The sequence below is a fragment of the Acinonyx jubatus genome, chromosome C1 (assembly GCF_027475565.1).
Source record: "Acinonyx jubatus isolate Ajub_Pintada_27869175 chromosome C1, VMU_Ajub_asm_v1.0, whole genome shotgun sequence".
Taxonomy (NCBI): Eukaryota; Metazoa; Chordata; class Mammalia; order Carnivora; family Felidae; genus Acinonyx; species Acinonyx jubatus.
The window spans coordinates 89,869,621-89,892,753 of NC_069381.1; the positions used below are offsets into that span (position 1 = coordinate 89,869,621).

Sequence of the window (23,133 nt, forward strand, 5' to 3'; positions counted from 1 at the left end):
TCTGTTCAGGGCTTCTGCACATTTTTAATTGAATTATTTGTTTTTTGTGGTGTTGAGTTGTGTAAGTTCTTTACAAATTTTTGTTATTAACCCCTTATTGGATATATCATTTGCAAATATATTCTTCAATTTAGTAGGTTGCTTTTTTGTTTTGTTGATGGTTTCCTTTGCTGTACAAAAGCTTTTCATTTTGGTATATTCCTAATAGTTTAATTTTGCTTTTGTTTCCCTTTCCTCAGGAGACATATCTAGAAAAATGTTTCCATGGCCTATGTCAAACAAACTGCTGCCTGGTTTCTTCTAGGAGTTTTATAGTTCCAGGTCTCACATTTAGGTATTTAGTCTGTTATGAGTTTATTTTTGTATATGGTGTAAGAAAGTGGTTCAGTTTCATTCTTTTGCATGTAGCTTTCCAGTTTTCCCAGTATCAGTTGAGACTGTCTTGTCTCCATTGTATATTTCTTGCCTCCTTTGTTGTAGATTAATTGACCATATAAGTGTGGGCTTACTTCTGGACCCTCTATTCTGTTCCATGTATCTGTGTATCTGTTTCTGTACCATTACCACACCATTGTGATTACTATAGCATTATAGTATATCTTGAAATCTTGGATTGTGATACCTTTAGCTTTGTTGTTCTTTCCCAAGATTGCTTTGGTTATTCAGTCTTTTGTGATTCTATTCAACTTTTAGCATTGGTTCTAGTTCTATGAAAAGTGTTGATAATTTGATAGGGATTTCATTAAATCAGTAGATTGCTTTGGGCAATATTGTCATTTTAACGATATTTATTCTCCCAGTCCATGAGCATAGAATATCTTTCCATTTGTTTGTGTCATCTAGAACTTTTTTCATCAATGTTTTATAGTCTTCAGAAGACAGATCTTTTCTGTCTTCTTGGTTAAGTTTCTTCCTAAGTATTTTATTATTTTTGGTGCAATTGTAAGTGGGATTGTTTTCTTAATTTCTCTTTCTGCTTCATTATTGGTGTATAGAAATACAACCAATTTCTGGATATTAATTTTTTATCCTGCAACTTTACTTACTTCATTTATGAGTTACCATAGCTTTTTGGTGGAGTCTTTTGGGTTTTCAACATAGAGTATCATGTCCTCTGCAAATAGTGGAAGTTTTACTTCTTTCTTACCAATTTGGACGTCTATTTCTTTTCTGATTGCTGCCGTTAGGACTTCCACTACTATTTTGAATAAAAGTAGTGAAAGTGGACTTGTCTTATTCCTCATTTTAGAGGAAAACCTCTCAGTTTTTCACCATTGAATATGATGTTAACTGTGAGTTTTTCCTATATGGCCTTTATTATGTTGCAGTATGTTTCCTCTAAACCTGCTTTTTTGAAAGTTTTTATCATGAATGGATATTGTAATTTGTCAAATGCTTTTTCTGCATCTATTAAAATGATCACATAGTTTTTATATTTTCTCTTGTTAATGTGATGTATCATGTTGATTGATTTGCAAATATTGAACCACACTTGTATTCCTGGAATGAATCCCACTTGATTGTGGTGAATGATTTTTTTATGTATTGTTGGATTTGGCTTTCTACTATTTTGTTGAGGATTTTAGAATCTGTGTTCATCAGAGATATTGGCCTGTATTTTTCTTTTATTGTGGTGTCTTTATCTGGTTTTAGGTATCAGGGTAATGCGGACTTAATAGAATAAATTTGGAAGCTTTCCTTCCTCTTCTTTTTGGGAACAGCTTGAGAAAAATAGGTATTAACTCTTTAAATGTTAATAGAATGCATCTGTGAAGCCACCTGGTCTTAGACTTTTATTTGTTGGGAGTTTTTTTTTATTACCAATTCAATTTAATTGCTAGTAATCAGTCTGTTCTAATTTTCTATTTCTTCCTGTTTCAGTTTTGGAAGATTATATGTTTTTAGGCATTTATCCATTTCTTCTAGGTTGTCCAATTTGTTGACATACAATTTTTTTGTAATATTTTCTTATTATCCTTTGTATCTTTCTCTCTCTGTTTTTGATGAGACTGACTAAAGGGTTTATTAATTTTGTTTGTCTTTTCATAGAACCAGATCCAGGTTTCATTCTTTTTCTAGTTTTTATTTCATTTATTTCTTCCCTAATCTTTATTATTTCATTCCTTCTACTAGCCCTGGGCTTTGTTTGTTTTACTTTTTCTGGCTCCTTTATGTGTAAGGTTATGTTGTTTATTTGAGATTTTTCTTGCTTCTTCAGATAGGCCTATAATGCTATAATTTTCCCTCTTAGAACAGCTTTTGCTGTGTCTCAAAGATTTTGGACCATTGTGTTTTCATTTTCACTTGTATCCATGTATTTTTTTTTTTTTTTTTAGAGAGACAGTTCTGTTTACTGTCAATGAAGCAAAAACAAAGTGTGGAAGTGCTCTAAACAGGTGATGATGAGATATAAAAGAGGAGTGACACAATAATACACAGAATTATTCTGAGTGAGCTTCAGGTCTTCATTATAATACTCAAACCAAGAGAGAGCTATCCTTTTCCACTAAGGCTGCAGAAGAATGGAAACCTGACTGAGCTTCTCCTACAGCAGACAGAGCAAGAAGCTATTTTAAGCTGATGTAAGAGACTACTTGTGTTCTGTTGAGAGCCCCCATCCCAAGCAGAGAATGAATGCTGAAGGTGGTCTACAGCTGTTGGAGGTGCCTGGTCCCAGCTCCCTAAGTCCTGGACTTCTCTTGATTCTCATTCATAAACTTGTCAGTCAAATACAGTTGGCCAATGTGGACCTGCAATGGATTATTCCGAGGCCTATTTTGACTTTATTCACTAGGGTTTGAATTTCTACGGGATCCTTTACCTTCTTATTTTCTCTGAAGTCATCTCTTATCCTCCTTACCACATAAGTTCTGTAATTATAGGAGCTGCAATACTTGCTATCTCTCAGCATCACCCAGTGCAAATCTAACACTAGTGCATGGCTGGAAGCTGTCATTTTGGAAAGAAAAAAAAAATGGGTCCTCTTTAAGGAGGTCCAGAGTTGAACCTAACCCACAAAACTTTAGTCTATGCAAAGCCACGAACAAAATAAAATAAAATGCAGTGGGGCTTGGTCTTGCTAGAGGGCCAGGCATCGGCCTTGGTGAGCACTGTCCCTCCATGTATTTTTTAAATTTCTTCCTTGATCTCTTGGTTTACTCATTCATTATTTAGTAGCATGTTATTTACTCTCCATGTATTTGTGTTCTTTCCAGATTTCTTCCAGAGTTTCTTGAAACATGGCGTGACTGTTCTTTTGATAATGGAATCCTAATGCGTGTACATTTCTTTAAGGTCTTGCCTGCCTGGGAGAAGGCAAGTTTATAACGGAGCAGAAATCTACAGTAACTTAAATGGATCAATACTAGTTCTGACAAAATTGGCCCTTGGCCAAGCTATGAGGTAGCAACACTTCCATTTGCTGTTTACTCCTCCCCTGATCTTTACAACTTATGGGTTCTATCCTCTTAGTGCCTCACGTGGGAATTGAGGACCTTTAAAGGGGAAGGTCTTAATAGGAATATTTATGCTGCTACCCCTTCTAGAAACGTCTACATTTTTATAGGATCACACAAAGAAGTGAATGGCTATCCACTCATGAAATTTTAAATGGCAAGCTCTCCATTTTAGGTCAAGGAGTACTTTCTACTATCTATCTCTTCTGTCTGATACAACACCAAGCCACCTCGTGCTAGCGTGCTGTATCAGAGTCCAACCAGAGAAGCAGAACTAGTAGGAGATATATATTTAGAAAAGTACTTTAAAATTTTTTTTAAAGTTTAGTTATTAATTTTTGAGAGAGAGAAAGCATGAGCAGAGGGGAGGCAGAGAGAGAGGGAGACATAGAATACCAAGCAGGCTCTGTGCTGGCAGGTGTGGGGCTCAAACTCAGGAAAGCATGAGATCATGACCTGAGCCAAAACCAAGATTTGGATGCTTAACTAACTGAGCCACTTAGGCACCTCTGTATTTAGAAAAGTATTGCATACAACACCCAGTGCTATGAAAACCAATTTGACAATAAATTTCATATAAAAAAAAAAAAGTATTGCAAAGAATTGGTTTATGTGACTATGGAGGCTGGCTAGGCAAGTCCAAAATTGTAAGGTAGACTATCAGGAAGGGTAGGCTTGAACTCTCAAACATGTTCTGAGGCTGCTTTCCATAGTCACAATTTCTTCTTCAGGAAAGCCTTGTCTCGCCTCTTATAGCCTTTAAGCTGATTGAATTAGGCCTATCCAGACTATCTAGGGTGATCTTCCTTACTTAAAAGTCAAATTGATTATGGGTTTTAATCACATCTATAAAACACTTCCATAGCAACACCTAAATTAGTGTTTGAATAACTGGTGGCTGTAGCATAGTGAGTTTACACTTCAAAAAGACCATCACATCTGCTTTTTAAGAAAATTAAGAAAATTATTTTCAAAGTGTTTTGCTATTTAGGTTTTTTACTTAAAAAATATACTTTAAGACGTAAAGGAAGTGAGGTTAAAGGGCGTATTAGAGCCTAAAGAAGATCAATAAATTATTTCTTTTTTTCTTAGGCCATGTCTATGTCATACTTCAAAGTTCAAGTGAGTGACAGGTTTCAGTACCCATGCAATATTTTTTTTATCTTTATGATCATCTTGTGGATGATGATTTAATAGGATAATTTAGCAGCCTTAATGAATGACAAATCAACTAATTACAAGCAAAAAATTATTGTTACTGATGATGCTGGTAAAAAAGTAATTACTTAAATGGCAGATATAGTATCATTAAGGCTAATAACCAGATACAAACTGAACATAATTATTGGTGCTGATAATCAAAACCAGTTGGAAATGAATTAATTGGATGTACCATTTGGTATTATTTATGTTTTGTTTTAAAACAGCAATTATAGGTCAGGTTTAGAAAACACATTACAATTTATTGAGTTACCATTGCTGACCCCAAAATAAGATAATAGGCAACTGTTTGTCATATTATAGATACATCTAGGTTCTCAATTCCTATTTCTTTTTTTGGAACTTTTTAAAGAATAGGAGGTTAATAATGGGGCCATTATTACTTGTTGTACCATACAAATATTGAGTATCCTAACCTACATTTTAATAAGGCAAAATTTCATTATGTTGAAATGTAGCCCTTAGTATGTGAATAAAACCAGATTGATCGGTCTTATTTTGTCAGTTCAAAACCAGATACATTTTTTTAGCATGACATTCCTGTATTTCAAATCAATACCACACTCTGTGCCCTTTTTAATATTTAAAAATATAAATGGCTGAGTTATTGATGTTTTAAAATGCTCAGCAAGTATTTAAATTTTTTTTCTCATTATGTACACGTTTAACTAAACACTTCCTAATTTTCTCTAATCATTCTGTACCAGCTCTGAGTCTTGGACTTAGAAACACCTATTTCTTCTCCCCACTGGCCTTTCACCATCTTCTCAAAATCATTGGCAGAAGGCACGGAAAGGAGATTTAAGACTTGGGATTAAGGTTTTTCTTCCCTCAAGGTGTCTGGCTGCTTCAAAGACACTGGATTGTTTTTGAGTCTCAGTGGCTTGCATTGGTCTGCCATTGAGTGGCCCGGCAGAGGCCTAGAGGCTCTCCCACTGTTCTTTGCCAAGCTTCTGTGGGGCTCTGTGAGTGCTGCAGTTCCCAGCATTAGTCACTACACACCTGCTGCGTCTATCACTCTAAACTCCATTTCCCCGACCCTCATAGACATGACTGACCACCCACCCTCTGAAGGCCCACGGTATTTCCGGAGGCTCTAAAGTGACCATGATTAACCTTGTCCGATTCAGTATGATTGCCAAAGGCTGACAATACTCCTAACTGATTTTCAAGTACCACATTCACTTTGGGGCATAGAAATACTTTTATCAATAGCCTGGATTTTCCTGGGGAAGTGGGGAAAGGAGGGGACATGGTAGATGAGAGATCCAGGAGTCTTTAGAACCAAATGTTTAACTTGTTCTTCAGTCTTTTGCTTTCCTTCCTTTACCAACTTGACAATCTAGTATATATGCTATTTATTTGCTTTAGTTGTTGTATGCTTTTCAGATAGCCACTTGACTATACAGCAAGCATATTTCTTGTTGCTTGTTTAATCCTCAAACCAGTATGAGGTAGGTATTATTGTCCTTATTTTACTCTTGAGAACACGGAGACTCAGAGAAGTCAAATAGTTTTGTCTGTCATCACAAAGCTGATGAATGACTGGGGTGGGATTCATCCCTAATTCCAAAACCTGTACTCTGCCAAGCGAATTCTTGGAGACTGCAATAATATATTAAAAGCTAACTTCTAATGAGTGCCTACTATGTGTGAGGCACTATTATAAGAACTTCTAGATGTGCTAACTCATAGCAACTCCATAATTAGGTAGTGTCCCATTTTTCAAATGAAGAGGGTAGACCACAGAAAAGTTATGTCATTGCCCAAAGCCACAAAATTAGCAAAAATCTCGGCAGTCTGGTTTAAACTTCTTATGTTTAACTTGTATACTATGGCATAATTCATGAAGTCAAAATTCTAGAATCCAAGACTTAACATATACTTAACTATACTGTTACTAGGGGAAAAAAAAAGTGACCAGTCATTTGGTTCAGCCATTCTCAGAATGTGGCATCCGTTGGCTTTGTTTTTAAAAGTTGTCTTAAGAGAAAAGGAATTTTTGTGAAACCAATCTGAAAAGCGTTTGCCTTAAATTGTAGACTGCTTTTCCCATATCCTCTCACTAGGGACTCTCATAAACATAAATTCACTAATTGATACTTGAAAAAAAAAAACCTAGTATTTTAAAAAGCAATAGGTACTTGATAGAATGTTTGTGGTATGTGAAAATAATTTTTCTTGGAAACTCTAAAGTAGAGAACTTGGTAGTGTCCTGCGATCTATGTGCTGTGAACTTTTGAGAACAGCTGTGTTTCTACAGAAATCACCTTATTCAGAAGAGAGGACTTTTCTGTTTCCAGACTGGTATGAGATTGGTATAGGAAAGCTCAGTAATAAATCAACTGGTCCCCAAGAACATCATAATGGCTCAGTAGTAGGAATTGAAATTATACTTCACTTGTAAGCCATAATGTGTTATGTATCAAAGAATAAAAGTAGGTGTGCTCCATAGATTTACTGAGATATATCCAGCCATACTGCATTCTTTTTCCATAGCACCTTAAAATTTCCTCATAATTCACTATTCTAGAAGTCTTTTCCATTTTCTATTTTGTTCCTTTTCCCCTTTATTCTTATTTATTTATTTATTTATTTATTTATTTACTTATTTCTAGGGTTGGATATAGTGTAGCCTAGAATACAGAAAGACTTGTGTGATTCTTTAGAAATACCAATTTCAAAGCCCTGATTGAAAGGAATTGGTGTTTCTGTTTTTCAGTAATAGATCAATTGAATATCCTGTCATATTGTTTGTTTGTTTTCATCTGTTTGTTTTTTTATTTGTTGCTAAGGACAAGGAAGAAGTAAAGAATTGGGCCAGTGTTTCTTTGACAACAAAATATGACCCATAACACTTTTCTTTGCCTGAAAAATTATATGCCATGCCCAACACCTTTTAATAATGCTCCAACACATTTGCTACCTAGAAAGTAAAGTTTTATAGCTGTCTGGATTTTAAGGAAGACCATACCCGTCTGGTGAAGTAGTGTGAGACGTTTAAGAAATTCTTGTTTAGAACAGTGAAATAAAATGAGACAACAATCATAGCTCTTTATTCTTGCCCACCATCCTAAGATAGATAAGCAAATCTTAAGCATCGAAATACTTCAGTGTCACATTGAATGTTTATTCTCAGTGCTGGAAGAGAGATTTGAGTTTTAGAATTCCATTTCTGTATAGCATTTAAATTCCATTCTAATTCCTTCAGAATTTTCTGATCTTGATTAATCAGTGCATTACACTAGTCAATATCACTATTGGAAGAGGAAAATTGAGTCCTGTTCAGGATTAATGTAGCTTAAAAAGTAATATGTACTATATTTCACTGGAGAAAGGTATGTCAAGATTGTTTTTATTTGATCTTGAGATTTCTGTCGTCTTTTTTTTTTAATGTTTATTTATCTTTGAGAGAGAGGGAGAGCACAAGTGGGAGAGGGGCAGAGAGACAGAGACACACACAGAATCTGAAGCAGGCTCCAGGCACTGAGCTGTCAGCCCAGAGCCCACCGTGCAGCTCAAACCCACAAACCACATGATCATGACCTGAAGTCGGACACTCAACCAACCGAGCCTCCCAGGTACCCCGAGATTTCAGTCTTCTAAACTAACAAACTATAATTTTAATCCAATCACTACAACAATATTTGAATAGTATTTGTTTTTGAATCATCTCTATCTGCTTAATGATGGCATTTATTTAGTGTTTCATGCTACATTTTCTGTTCCTTATAATAACCCTGTCAGGTATCTATCATTGTCCTCAAGTTATAAATGAATAAAGGATCAAAAAAGTTTAGTGACTTGTGTAGGGATACACTGAATTCCATGAATTTCCACTGTAGAATCCATCAATTTGGCTGGATATTTTGTTCAAAAATATGCTAAAATATGCATGTCTTCTTGCTTATTTTCTTATTTCCTTTATTAAAAAAATTTTTTTAACATTTACTTTTATTTATTTTTGAGAGACAGAGCAAGACAGAGCATGAGTGGGGCAGGGGCAGAGAGAGGGGGGGTACACAGAATCCAAAGCAGGCTCCATGCTCTGAGCTGTCAGCACAGAGCCCAATGCGGGGCTCGAACCCACGGATGGTGAGATCATGACCTGGGCCGAAGCTGCCCACCCAACCGACTAAGCCACCCAGGTGACCCTCTTCTTGCTTATTTTCTCATTTCTTTGCTTTCTTGTCTCCCTCCTTCTCTGACCCTTCTTAGAAGGACTTTTCCTCTTCTTTAGAAGCTTTAATCTATTTTTATTGATAAAGCTTTCCCTGACCACCACCCCATCCCTGCAAGGCTGATCTTTACAGCCTTCCAAAGTGCTCCAGAAGCATCCTGTCTATGCCTGTGATAGCACTTACTACTCTATACTATGATCTCCTGTTTGTTTGTGTAGTTCACCTATTAGAGCAAGGATTTTGTTCTCTGCTGGGTGTTTAAATGCCAATGTTTAAATCCTTACAGAAATTATTAAACTAGCTTGAACTTTTATTGCCAATAATTAATGGCTGACTGACTCAAAGCCAAATATGTGATTCTAAATGCTGTTTACTTAACCATTATATTCTACTGCTTTGCAGATATTCTTGAAAAATATAAATATTAAAGTCAATCATTTAAATGTATTTGCATATTCTGTTTTGTAAGATTCTTTTGTTTTTAATTTTATATTTAATATTTCTAACAATTAGAGACTTCTAAGATATAGGTGAAATGGAAGTAAATTTGAGCCTGTTCCCCTTCAAGCGACTAAGTTTCACATGGTTAAGAGATGATGGATGCTTTCCCAAAAAAAAAGCACTTGAAAATATATTAAACAAATTAAAATGATATTAAAAAAAAAGCAGTGCCAGTGTTTGGGACCTACCTTTGGAGATGAAGTACACAGGTTGTTTTTTAATTGCTCTGGTAATTTTAAAGCAAGTTCAGCGTTGAGGGTGAAATATCAGCCTATACATTTTTCAAGGGCAAGGATAATTCAGCCATATTCATAGAATTTAGTACCATACCTGATATATAATAGTTACTTAATAGTGGTTGCTTGAATGAATGAATGAATGAATGAACTTTAAAATGTTGATCTACCCTGATTTTTGCATTATAAATATTTTATTTATTTATTTGATCAATGTTTGATTGATGAATGTATGAATGCTCAAATACTATGAAGTATTCAAGAGCACTTATACTACTAGCTTCAAATTAAGCTAGTGCTTTCTGAATTTCACAACTAAGCTGTACTTGCCCAGCAGACGTCAACACAGTAATTCTTCTCGGATGCTTCATAAAAACTCCAAACACAAGAAGCAGCAGTTTATTGGGATGTATGAAGTACAGCAATACTGCAATCAGAGTATAAGGTTTCTTTTCAAGTCTATCCTGGGGTTGGAAGGACCTTTACCTACTGGTATGTTATATCCTGCTCAATTTTTGTTGGAAAGCAAGAGGCATTATGGAATCCAACCTGCAGAGGGATCCTGGCACTAGCACACACCAGGCTACTGCCTTGGGCAACTTAATAGGAGAAATTGATTGTCACACTAGGTAGCCATCAGGATACGACTAGATTTCTTGGAGCGATAAGAACATTAAGTGGGGTTTTCAAAACTGTAGTGTACCCTTTAGGCTTCATTTCAATGGTAGTCAATGCTCAGAGTCCCCCTTTCAAAGCACTGGAAAACATGCTGGTATAATTAATGTCACTAAGGTATTGTTTTTCCCTTTCCTTTCAGTTTGTTTTCTTTTTTTTTTTTCCCTAAGAGAATCAGGCAAGTTACAAGACAGATGTCTCTTATGAAAAACCATTATGTAATTTGAAAGAAAAAGCCAGTGTCTAATTATAGTGAGGTGTTGGGGGACAATGAGTAAATTTGCTTGAATGAGATCAATCATAGACATTCTCTAGGTCACCATATTTCAACTTGGCATGCAAATTCCAAACTCATTTACAACATGCATGGCAAGTTCTAAGGCCAGTTTGGGAAAGATTCATAACTTTGTCAGTTGGTTATGTTCTTCATAGGATCATAAGTAATTTTAGTGCTGACAAGTACAGATTCTTGCTGGGGGCAGTTTGAAATTAAATTCACCAATTCAGTACAAATCAATAACTACTTATTGAGGACTGTCTATTTTCAAGGCTGGGCACTGAGAGGGAAAGGAAGTTGAGTAAGGCAAAGTTCCTACTCTCAAAGAACTTTCTCTGGCATGGGAAAGCGACAGCTTTTGATTATAAAGTCAAGTCTTGTTGCAAAGAAACTAGTGGCTTATAGAGTAGCACGTTGGTATGGAGATTGATTTAGGGAAAATCAAATGACTGCCCATTCCCTATGGATACCCCTTTTCCCCCATTCAACTGTAGTCAGCAACTCATCTGATAAGAAAGATACTGGAGTCCCTTATCTGTGGGGGTTATGTTCCAAGACCTTCAGTGGATACCTGAAACCACAGACAGTATCAAACCCAATGTTTTTTTCCTATATGTATTATACCTATGATAAAGTTTAATTCATAGTCACCGTAAGAGATTGACAATAACTGAAAATAAAAGAATAATTATAATAGTATACCATAATAAAAGTTATATGAATGTGGTCTCTCTCTCCTTCTCTCTCTCTCAAAATGGCTTATGGTACTGTAGACACCCTTCTTCTTGTCATGATATGAGATGACAAAATGCCTACGTGATGAGATGAAGTGAGGTGAATGATGTAGGCATTGTGGCATAGTGTTAGGCTACTATTGACCTGATGATATGTCAGAAGGAAGAGGTCATCTGATGCTTATGGACTGCAGTTGGCCAAGGGTAACTGAAACCTGAGAAAGCAAAACCACAGATAAGGTGGTCTACTCTATACATTATTTGTTTCTGAAATAAGGTAAAAATCACTAAGCATTTTCATAGATCTTTATGTATCTAGATATCTATGTGTCTAGATACCTTTACTCTAGGTATCTGAATCCAAGATGCCTTGGAGGAACATTTTTACTGAATTAACTCTTATAAATAACTCAGTTGTATTGATTCTCAACTAAGGAATTTAAGGATTACCTATACTCATTTATTAGCAAAGTGTGTACTTAACATCACCATTAAGTTTATTAGCTGACAGGAATGAACTGCATATACTCCTTACAGTAAGGCTTAAGGATGTCATGGTATTTATCTGAATTGGAATATACTAAAAATTTGCAGGTTAAATACAGTGCTGTACTACAATAGGGAATTCACTAAAGTGGATAAAAGGAATATAATTGTTCACACTCTGTATTTGCAAGGGTTTCTGATTTTCATGTAACACATCCAGGTTGCTCCAAATGCCATTTCCTCATGTTTCTTCTGTTCAGTTCTTACTGCCATTTGCCTATTTTGATGACTTTCTACCTTACATTTGAACAAATGTACATAGTCTAAAGCAGAGATTTTTTTTAAAGTTTATTTATTTATTTTGAGGGGGGAGGAAAAGAGAGAGAGGGAGAGAGAATCCCAAGCAGTCTCCATGCCATCAGCACAGAGCCCAAACCACAGCTCAATCTCATGAACCACAAGATCATGACTTGAGCCAAAACCAGGGTTTCTCAGCCTTGGTGCTGTTGGCATTTGTAGCCGGATAATTCCTTGGAAATGGCTGTCCTGTACATTGTGGGGGTGTTGAGTATCATCCCTGGCCTCTACCCACTGGATACCAGGAGTACACACCCCCAACTGTGACAAATAAAGTATTTCCGGACACTGCCACATGTCCCCCTGGGAGGCAAAATTGCCCCAGTGGAAAACAATTCATCTAAGGCAGGTTTCTAAATATTCTTCCTCAGTCTTACTTCTGTTCATGATAGCTGCCATTTTAATGGTTCTAGGCCTTGCTTTCATTCTGTTACTCCTGTGCCCCTAAACTTCTAGTGACTTTTTACCCTAGTTCAGACCTTTATCCCCCTCACCCCTATCTTTTTTAAGTTTCATTTTTAGCAGAATACTACATGCACATGTTAATGAGTAAAAGAGTACAGAAGAACCATGAAAAGAGGCCTCCTGTTCTATTCCTCTCTTCTCTCCTGTCTGAGAGGCAACTTTAAAAACTTTGTTTCTGACTTACTTCCAGCAGTTTTCTCCATAGTTCTAGGTTTAGTTACACTTCTGTTTATTTGACTTATCAATTTTAGGCAAAATCTATTGGCTATTTGTTTTAAAGATGGGGTTATAGCTCAGGTATATAATTTGGCTTTTACCCTCTCTCCTTTCCATTTTTTGACATGTAGGTGATTATTTCTAGTCATACATGGTAATCTTTAAAAAATAATATATTTTTGGTCAACCAACTTTCAAGACCACAGTGTTGCACCCCCTCAAGCTGAGTGAGATAGAGACCAAGTTGATAATATCTCTCAACCTTCCCACTTAGTAAGATGGGAGCTTCACTGCTTTTACCTTATCTTCCTCATTTTCCATATCCACCTTCTGTCAGCAATACTTTTATTTACGTTCCCATTTACAATGTTGACATTTTCATTCTTTCTTGCAAATACAACAAAGTCTTCTATACCATATTCTTAGCTTGACCCTTTAAGTTGAAAGCCAATAAACCAAATTTACATTTTATGACAATGCAAACATTTCTCCCTACTAGGTCAAGTATAGAGCTATAATTTTATTTCCTTCTCCATTGTTCAGTGGCATGATCCTTGATTCACTTGAAGGAGAAAGATCAGTGTTAGTGTCAGAGAACTTCTTTCTTCAATTCTCATAGCTCCGAAAAATCATGGCATATTTTACATTGATTCATAAATAGCCCATATCTTTCTTGTGAGTTTTTGTTTTAGTCTAGTTAACATCCATCACCATACATATTTACGCTGTTTTTCTTACAACCAGAACTTTTTTATTTTTTATTTTTTAAGTCATTATTTTAATTCCAGTTAGTTAATACACAATGTTATATTAGTTTCAGGTGCACAATATAGTGACTCAACACTTCCATATATCTCTCAGTGCTTATCATGACAAGTGAACTCCTTAATCCTCATCATCTATTTAACCTATCACCCCACTTCCCTCTGATAACCATCAGTTTGTTTTCTATAGTTAAGAGTCTGTTCATTTCTTGTGATAAGAACTTTTAAGATCTACTCTCTTAGCAACTTTTGAGTTTACAATCCAGTCTTATTAACTATAGTCACCACACTGTGCATTAGATCTTGTGAGTTTTTATTTGCTTTGTTTTTGCACTGCTTGTCTATTTTTCTTCACCATATCCTCACATTTATCATGCTGATTAATCTCTTTTCCCACATGCCCAACCCCACCCTTAGGGCTTCTCTTCATTGTTTTCCTTGGTTGGACCCACAGATGCCCGAAACCCATGTCTTTGTGATTTTTGTTTTGAATCCCATGTCTTTATAATTTTTGTTTTATCTTCATTTTGCTAGAGTATAGCTGCAAGTAACTTACAAATAAAAAGAGTCTTGAGTGATTAAAAACTTCTCTCTTCTACCCTCACTCTGATCAGTAGGTTGAACATAAAATTCTAAGCTAAAAATAATTTTGTTTACAATTCTAAAGGTACAGTTAGACCCAGGGCTGCTGAAAGGCATACATGTTTTCTTGACATATTTTTCTCTCTCTTGTATTTGGTGTCAATAAGTTAGGCTACAGTATATGCAGTGCCAAAATGTCAGTAGTTTGTCACATGTTAACTGTGGGTATCTCTATTTTGGCCTCATTTGTCTTCTAAGTATGGGATCTAGACTCCAGAAGTCGTCCCTAGCAGAGAATGCTCAACTTTTGACAAGAGAAAGGAACTATGATAGAACCAAAAAATGTTGACACTTCAAGCTCCTACTAGTGTTATTACCATTCACATTGAAACCAGTCACATGTCCAAACCTGACACCAATGGAGCAGGAATCATTGCCTCCAAAAGTCTTCCTTCTCCAGCATCCCATACCCATCACATGGGAAGGAGCCCCAGGGAAGGGTCTGAGGGATGGGCCTTATACAGAGGGAGAGTGAATAAATAGGAAGAATAATATAATATACCACATTTTAGAATTTTAGGGTTTACTCTCTTTATTCTTAGAGTTCTGAAATTTTATGACTATGTATTGAGATGGTTCTTTTATTCATCCATTATGCTAGGCACTTGGTGGATCTTTATAATCCAAAGACTCATATCCTTCTTGTGGGAAAGATTCCTCAATTCTTTCTTTAGTAAATCCTCCTTCCTGTTTTTCACTCATTCTTCCAGGAAATTGAACCACCTGAATTGCTTTTATATGTATGTTTTTATCTTTTTTATTTTTTAGACATATATTCCATTATTTTGTCTTTTTGCCTTATGATATTTTTTGAGACATTTATTTTCAATTGATCTTTAAACAAATTTGACAATAACAAATTATTGTTTTGATTTTTATTCTCTCAAAATATTTTGTTCTTGTTTTATGAATATAAAATGTTCTTGAATCTCTGAGTAGATGAATCTGCTCATTTTAATATCCTTTTCTATTTCCTGAATTATCTCCATTTCCTTCGGTGTGCACTTTTCTGCTTGTTTACCTTGGTTGTCTTTTCAAAAATTTCTGACTAGAAGAGAAAGACAGATATCATATGTTTTCACTCATATGTGGAACTTGAGAAACTTAACAAAAGACCATGGGGGAAGAGAAGGAGAAAAAATAGTTACAAACAGAGAGGGAGGCAAACCGTAAGAGACTCTTAAATACAGAGAACAAACTGAGGGTTGAAGTGGGGGGAGGGGAAAATGGGAGATGGGCACTGAGGAGGGCACTTGCTGGGATGAGCACTGGTGTTCTATGTAAGCGATGAATCACAGCAATCTACCCCCAAAACCAAGAGCACACTGTATATGCTGTATGTTAGCCAACTTGACAATAAATTATATTAAAAAAAGAAAAAAAAGAATTTCTGACTAGAAGCACTATGAAGGAATTAGTCTAATTTGGCCTCCAGAAGCACTATATCTGGTGATGTCTGTCTGATAGACCAGAATGCCAAGGCTCCACTTTGAGACTACAGTGTCCAAACAGGAGCCTCACCTTTGCTCACACAGTTAACTCAAGGTTTTTTTCTAACCCTTACCAGATACTCTCCAGAGGGTGCCATATATTTTCCTGCCCAAAGATATGACCATGGATTGATACCCACCCTTGGGAATAAGCTACGAATTGCAAAGTGCCTGCTTCTCTTTGAAGAGCCCATTAAGAAATGAAAATGTATTTGCATTTCTATAAGGTTGTGGATTTCACAAAGCTTGTATTTTATACTGGTATAGAAGACTCAATCAACCCTTTGACTTAGTAAGCATAATAATTAAGCTGGTCTGCTTGTCTGTGCTCTTTCCCAATGTCAATGTGAATGTTAGATGATTTGATGAAGGGCCCTAGAGCACAAGCTTTCACATTTTTTTAATCTAAGATTAACTGTAATGCATTTTACATTAAGACTCAGTAATGCATATAAACATAAATATGCACTTAATGGAAATAAAAATTTACAAAATGCCATACTATATACAAACCAATTTTATATTTTCCTTTATATTTCAGATATTAAAATTCTGATCAACACTTACTGGACGTGTTTTATGACTCACTAATATTTTATCATATATGAAACAGTGCTATAGAAATTCTATGAAGTAAATAAAAATGTTCTCTGGGTTTTCAAGTAAATGTCATAAATTCCCTACTCTAAAGATATTTTCTTAATTTTTTAACATCATTTTAAAACTCAGAATCTTTTTTTAAGTTTATTTATTTATTTTGAGAGACAGAGAGAGTGCAAGTTGGGGGGCGAGGGGAGAGAGAGAGAATCCCAAGCAGGCTCCACGCTATTAACACAGAGCTTGATGAGGGGATTGAACTCAGGAAATCATGAGATCATGACCTGAGCTAAAATCAAGAGTTGGATGCTTAAACGACTGAGCCACCCAGGTGCCCCTTAAAGCTCAGAGTCTTATTATGTGTGTTTAACATAACAATTCTTAGCAAGCTTTGTTATCTGTGTATTTTCTCCAAAACTCAAACTTAAAGGAAAACTTACAAAACTAAAATGAAGAATTGACCCCAATGGTTGCTTAGTGTAATAATATATGTGGTCGTTGTCTTAATTGGGATATTGTATGGTCAGATTGCTTGTTTGAGGGAGAATGGATTTGCAACATACATCAAACAATTTTCATTAAGAAGATTTAAGTGTTGTTGCTCAATTTTGGTCCACTTCTATATGTTGAGGTAACTGTAAGGATGGCTAGAAACAAATAGCCCAAGGACTGTGCTACAGATTCCCCTCTGCCATGTGGCTGTGCCTGAACCTCTCCTAAATATTTTGGTAAAAAAAAAAAAAAAGTGTATCACATTTGCACAAGATTAAGTTGAGCACTCTTTTAAGATTGATTAAAATCTGGGACTGGCAGAGCAAATGACTCAACAGAAAACATGAGGCATGTGTTATGTTATACAAGGAAAATAACTCTGTATTCAGGACAGCTTTCTTAGAAAACCAGAGACAATGGCAGTGAATTCTAAATCAAAAATACATTGCAGTGAAATAACCCATGACTGAAAAGGAACTGTGAGCACACCCATGGTTAACATCAATTGATTATATGTTGAGTAAATGAGGGTTTGTTTTCAATTGTTATTTGGGGAATTGAGTACCTTTCAAGTAGCAAGAAAAGTTGCAGAAAGTGCTCAGTTTTAAGTGGATTCTGTCATGTTACTGAAAAATCTTAAGTGTTGGTTAACTTACACAAAAGAGAAAGTAAACTACTTCTAGGTTTTTCTACCTCTACTGGGGGTTGGGAAGATAGTGGCTTGCTTTTTAGTTTTCCAGAACCCTTCCAAAGAAGTGTTGTTGTAGATTCTTTTAAGTAATAGCCACACAAATAATCACAGATTATGGTGTCATACAATTCCATTAACCAGGTGAAGGAAAAATAGCAACATTTTCATTTTACTGAGATGTCAGCTCCCTCCCTTGCTGTACCATGCATCTTAATGTCCTTGCGGTCTACACTGACTTGGGGCTCCAAACCTCTGTCATTACTTGGCAATACCTTTCTCTAATTTCTTGTGACACACGGTGCTTAAATCCACAAGAAATGTGAGGTGAGGCAGAGAGAATTCCTGCAGACTGACTTGCTATATGCAGAACACTCATTTGCATTATTCATTAGATAAGAGCACTGATTTGCATCTCATTCTGGTTGTCTCCTTTAGGTGAAAAAATACTGAAGAACTCTCCACATTCCCCCAATTTTTTATATTAAGAATAATTATTAGGGGAATTATGCTTGATTGCTGTCCTAGATTTTGTCCTGCACCATTTGCAATTCCTCTTTAAAAAATCCTAAACACCCCCAAATTCCCAAACCAATGTGATTTTCCCCTTTGTGTTTAAAATATTTAAAGCTTTAACATTTGATGAAAGATCTGAATACATAAATATATTTTATTGAAATGCAAAATGAGACATTTATTTATGATCTATATCTAACATTAGGAATGAGAAGGAGGAGGGAGTGGGAAAAAAATACAGCCACAAGTACAACGTTTGAGTCTCCCTAAATCTCATTTTAGAGAAATTTCCTAGCAACAGAACATGCCACAGATTAGAAGATACTGCTGGTAATAAATTCTTCCCCTCTTGATGGTCAAATCCAAGTGATGAAATTTTGTCTTGCATTTTCTCTTGAGAAGCAATGACCAATTAAGAATAGCCCTATCATTATAAAAAAAGTTTATTGATGATGTACTACTGTGGGTAGAGCTCTGCCGGTCTCTAGAGTTCCTGTGATAGGAACAAGAAAAGCAATAAAATATCCTTTCCTTGGCCTATAGTCTTAATATCCCATAGTCATAGTAATCTTCCGAGCACTCACCATTTCCTTGGCAGGGGTGATGTAGGGCTTTATTTATGCACTTGAGCGATTCTTCAGGATTCTGGGGTGCAGTCTGACCCACAATCTCACCTTCAGTTTGAACCACTGGTGCATTGACAAAGGGGAAACATGGCGTCTTGTGGATGGCAGCCTTCTTTATCCTTCTCAGGAGAGATGGGAACAGAGGAGTCAGAGACTCAGTCTCTCACTTGCTGATTTATCGTTGTTCAGTTGCCCCCTGAGCAAGTGATGGCATTCTGTAGAAGATTACAGCAAATCTAGTGTCGTGGATCAATCACAACATCCCCAAATGAAGTGGAATTTCTATGGTATCAGGGTGACATTGTAACCAGGAGCATAGTGTCTGGCAGGCTGGGATGGTTTGTTTGTGAGTAGAGGTTTCATACAAATTGCACACTTTTTCAACACAGGTACCAAAAGATTAAATTGATTCTTTTGCTCGACTTTTTCGTGTCTCTCAAGGCCTTTAATTCACTGGTGGAAGAGGTCATCACAAGCATTTATTATCCTTGTTCATGGGGCACCCCCTCCCCCAACTGCTGTTTATTCTTGTCTGGTTCCTGTGATTAATGCTGTGAAGGAAAGCAACTACTTCTGTCCTTTATGGCTGTTTCTGGCGTACTGCAATGTTTAAGGTTTTTTGGCATCCCCTTAAGGAACACCATTTTTGAATAGCCCTCATTTACATCCGACTGAAAGTGGAATCCTGGCCAAGATTTTATTTTTGGCCAGTGACCAGTTAGGTCAACTTCAAATTGTGTTTTTCTTGCAAGCATGATTCTTGAAAGATATTTTTCCACTTCAAGCACTCAAACGTTTTCAAATAATGAAGTTCTTTTGCACTTATTTCATTAGGGCCAAATGGTGACCTTTCAAGTAACAAACATTAATATTAAAAATTTGGGGCAGCTTATACCTAGTTGTATTAGTTTGGGATGATTATGCCATTTGGACGACATCAGTCTTTTATATTTGTTAATGTCATAATAGGGTTGTAGTGCCATGCTTCATAAAAATGTCACTGGTGAGCTATTTCCACTGTAGAAGTGTTACTGTGATTTCACAATCCTGAATGAACTAAAGAGATTACATTTGAATATCTCATACACATTTCAAAACTAACATGGCCAAAAGACAACTGTGATTTACCATTCTGCCCACTTCCCTTCCCCTCACTCAAAAACTATTACTAATCATCTCAGCAAGTGGTATCACCGTTCCCCCATTTGTGTAAGTCAAAACGCTAGTGGGCATCCTTGGTCCCTTTTTTCTCTCATCTTTATGGTCTGAGTACTATTGCTGTATAACAAATCACTTTATTGCTATATAAAGTAGAAGAGAGTAGGGGATGAAAGATATTGTAGCCATTTTTGGAAAATACTATCAACTGCTGTCTATCCTCTGTCCACAGCTATTCACATCCTTTCCACATGCAAAAGACATCTGACCCCTCCCTCAAAATTCCCGAAGTCTCATCTTAGTACTTGAAGTCCAGGACGTGGTCATCCAAATCAATTCCAAGTGCCAACGAGGCTCTTTGGATGCAATTCCTCTAGCATGGTTCTTTTCACTCTCTGAAGAGCTGTGAGTAAGAGACTCCAATGATCTTCCTTCCATATACCCAATATGCAGTGCAGGATAACCACTATAAATATTCTTGTTGAAAAAAGGAGGAGGAGCGGGAGGCACACAGAATCAGTGTCCAATAGCAATTCTGAAATTTGGCTGGGCACATCTTGCCAGTTCCTTGATATGGGCTTGAATCTACTTCTTAGCCGTTGTTTTCTCCAGCTGCTGGATCCACCTTCTTCAGCATTTGGTTTCACTCCCTGAGTTATTCCACCTTCCATGTTTGCAGCTGAGTAGTTTTCTCATCCTGCTTCCTGCCCAAAGTAGTCCATGGGTCCAAAGACCAAACCCCTTTTATTTTATGGTGTATCTACTCCTTTCAGTCCAAGCTGATACATTTCCTTTAAAATTTTTCGGCTTCCAATGTATTAATATAGAAATCTATCTATTAGACCAAACAAAAAAAAAAAAAAACGTGTCCAGAAATCTCTTCAGTTTATAGGCTTTTTTCTGCCATGGACTCCCTGTGAAGCTGCCATAAGACAAACCCTTAAGAGTCTAGGTGTCTATTGTTTAAAAAGGCATGCCCTTAAATCCAGAAGCTTTGTATGTATTTGAAAGGTTTATGAGGCACCATCTTACATCTTCCTGAGGTTTTAATGAAAAATTTTACAGCCACACTCTTGTCTTCATCTTAACGATGAGACATTTTCCTAATAGGTCTTGATTTGATCTTTGCACTGAGGCCCTTTCTTATTTTGAGAATCTTCTACTAAGAGACACTGAAAGAACAAGTTTTGTTTTTTTTTCAAACCCACTAAGTCTTTTTATATTTTCTTTAAAGCTTGCTTAGAAGTTGTCCAGTACTTTTTTTCCTTATGTCTTTGTATCTGTGCCTTGCACATGGCTAAAAGAAATAGATGGACACTTTCAGTATCCTGCCTGAGAAGTATCCTTAGACAAATTCACCAGTTTATTAGGTACATTTATTTTTATTAAAAAAATTTCTTTTAATGTTTATTTTTGAGAGAGAGAGAGAGAGAGCGAGCATGAGTGGGGGAGGGGCAGAGAGAGAAGGAGACACAGGATCTGAAGCAGACTCCAGTCTCTGAGCTGTCAGCACAGAGCCTCATGCGGGGCTCAAACTCAAGGACTGAGAGATCATGACCTGAGCCGAAGTCAGACACTTAACTGACCGAGCCACCCAGGTGCCCCTATTAGGTACATTTTTTATTTTCTATGTTAATACAGGCAATGGGGTTGCCAAACTCTCTGCCGCTGTAAAGCAGAGGTCAGTATTTTCCCAGCTTCCAATAAGAGTTTCCTCCCTGTCATCCTAGCTGTCACTGGACTCCATAAGTCCTTTCTTTTCATTAAAAACATTTTTTTAATGTTTATTTATTTTTGAGAGACAAAGTGTGAGCGGGGGAGGGGCAGAGAGAGATGGAGACACAGAATCTGAAACAGGCTCCAGGCTCTGAGCTGTCAGCACAGCCGCAAGGTTATGGCCTGAGTCAAAGTCGGACGCTTAAACTGAGCCACCCAGGTGCCCCCCCATAAGTCCTTTTTAACATCTGTTTGCTTCACTAGCTTTCACTTACTCTGAACTACTATCTCCTTAAGGACTTCTGCCCACCGTCCAGTCCTAAAGGTAATGCCATATGTTTTAAGCTTTTGATGTGGCAGAACTCAATTCTGACATGAAATTTCTGTTTCAGTTGCTGTTCCTGCGTAAGAAACCACCACATAATTTAGTGGCACCATTTACCTTTTATTATGCTTAAAGATTGCGTGGATCAGGAATTTAGACAGGGTACAATAAAGATGGCTTATCTATACTGCAATATCTAGGATCTCAGCTGGGAGTCTTCAGTACCTGGGCACATTTTCACAGCTGTGGCTAGAATCGTTTTGAGGTGTCTCCATTCACATATCTAGCAGTTGATGCTGGCTAGCAGTAGGGACTTCTTGGGCTGTTCACATAGGGGATCTCTCCAGGAGAGAGATAGGATCTCTGTATGGCCTAGAGTTTTCTTACTGCATGGTTGACACAGCATAGTTGAACTTTCTACATCAAAGCTCAGAGCTTCAAAAGTGAGCGTCATAGCCAACAAAGTGTGCACCAGTTTCCTGTAGCTGCTATAACAAAATGTCACAAAACAGGTAGCCTAAAACAGAAGTTTATTGTCTCAGTTCTAGAGTCTAGATGTCTGAAATAAAAATGTTGGCAAGGCTGTACTCTTTCTGAAGGCTCTACGAAAGAATCCTTCCATTACTCTTCCTGCTTTCTGGTACTTGCCCACAATCTTTGGTGTTCCTTCACTTCTAACTGCATCACTTCAATCCCTGCTTTCTTTGCCACATGACCCTCTTCCCTCTGTGTATCTGCGTCTTCTCAGCTTTGAAGGATGCCAGCTATATTGGAATTAAGGTCCACCATAATCCATGATGTCCTCATCTTGACTAAGTATATCTGCAAAGACTATTTCCAAATAAGGTCATATTCTGAAGTTCCAGTTGGATGTGAATTTTTGTGCGACACTCTTCAACCCAGTACAACTGGAATTATGCTGTCTCTATAACGTAGTCTGAAAGTTACATAGCATCATTTGTGCTGTTCGTCAATCGGTTGACACAGTCACGATAATGCTCACTTAGGCTTAAAGGTAGAAGAGTTAGACCACTTATTAATGAGAGACTTTGAGGACCACATTGTAGAAGAAGGCGGGGTATGAGGTGTTGTTCTGTTCATCTTTAAAAAACACACTCTGCCATGTCCTTATCTAGTCCATGACCAAAGTCTATTGATTCTACATCCCAAATATACCCCAAATCTGTCCACTTACCTCCTTTGCCACCCACTCATGTAAAGCAGCATAGTCTCCCATCTGAATTACTGTGTTAGATTCTTATCCAATCTTTCTGTACCTACTTGTGCCTCTTCTAACTCATTCACCACCAATATA

At 36.8% G+C, this 23,133-nt stretch overlaps 1 protein-coding gene and 1 pseudogene across 6 annotated transcripts in view; one reads left to right on the forward strand and one right to left on the reverse strand.

Moving 5' to 3' along the window:
• The window catches only part of NTNG1 (netrin G1), a 334,602-nt gene that overhangs the window by 30,007 nt on the left and 281,462 nt on the right, over window positions 1–23,133 (forward strand). The gene's annotated exons all lie outside the window — the stretch shown is intronic.
• LOC113599218 (LYR motif-containing protein 4-like) lies at window positions 2,457–3,010 on the reverse strand (annotated as a pseudogene).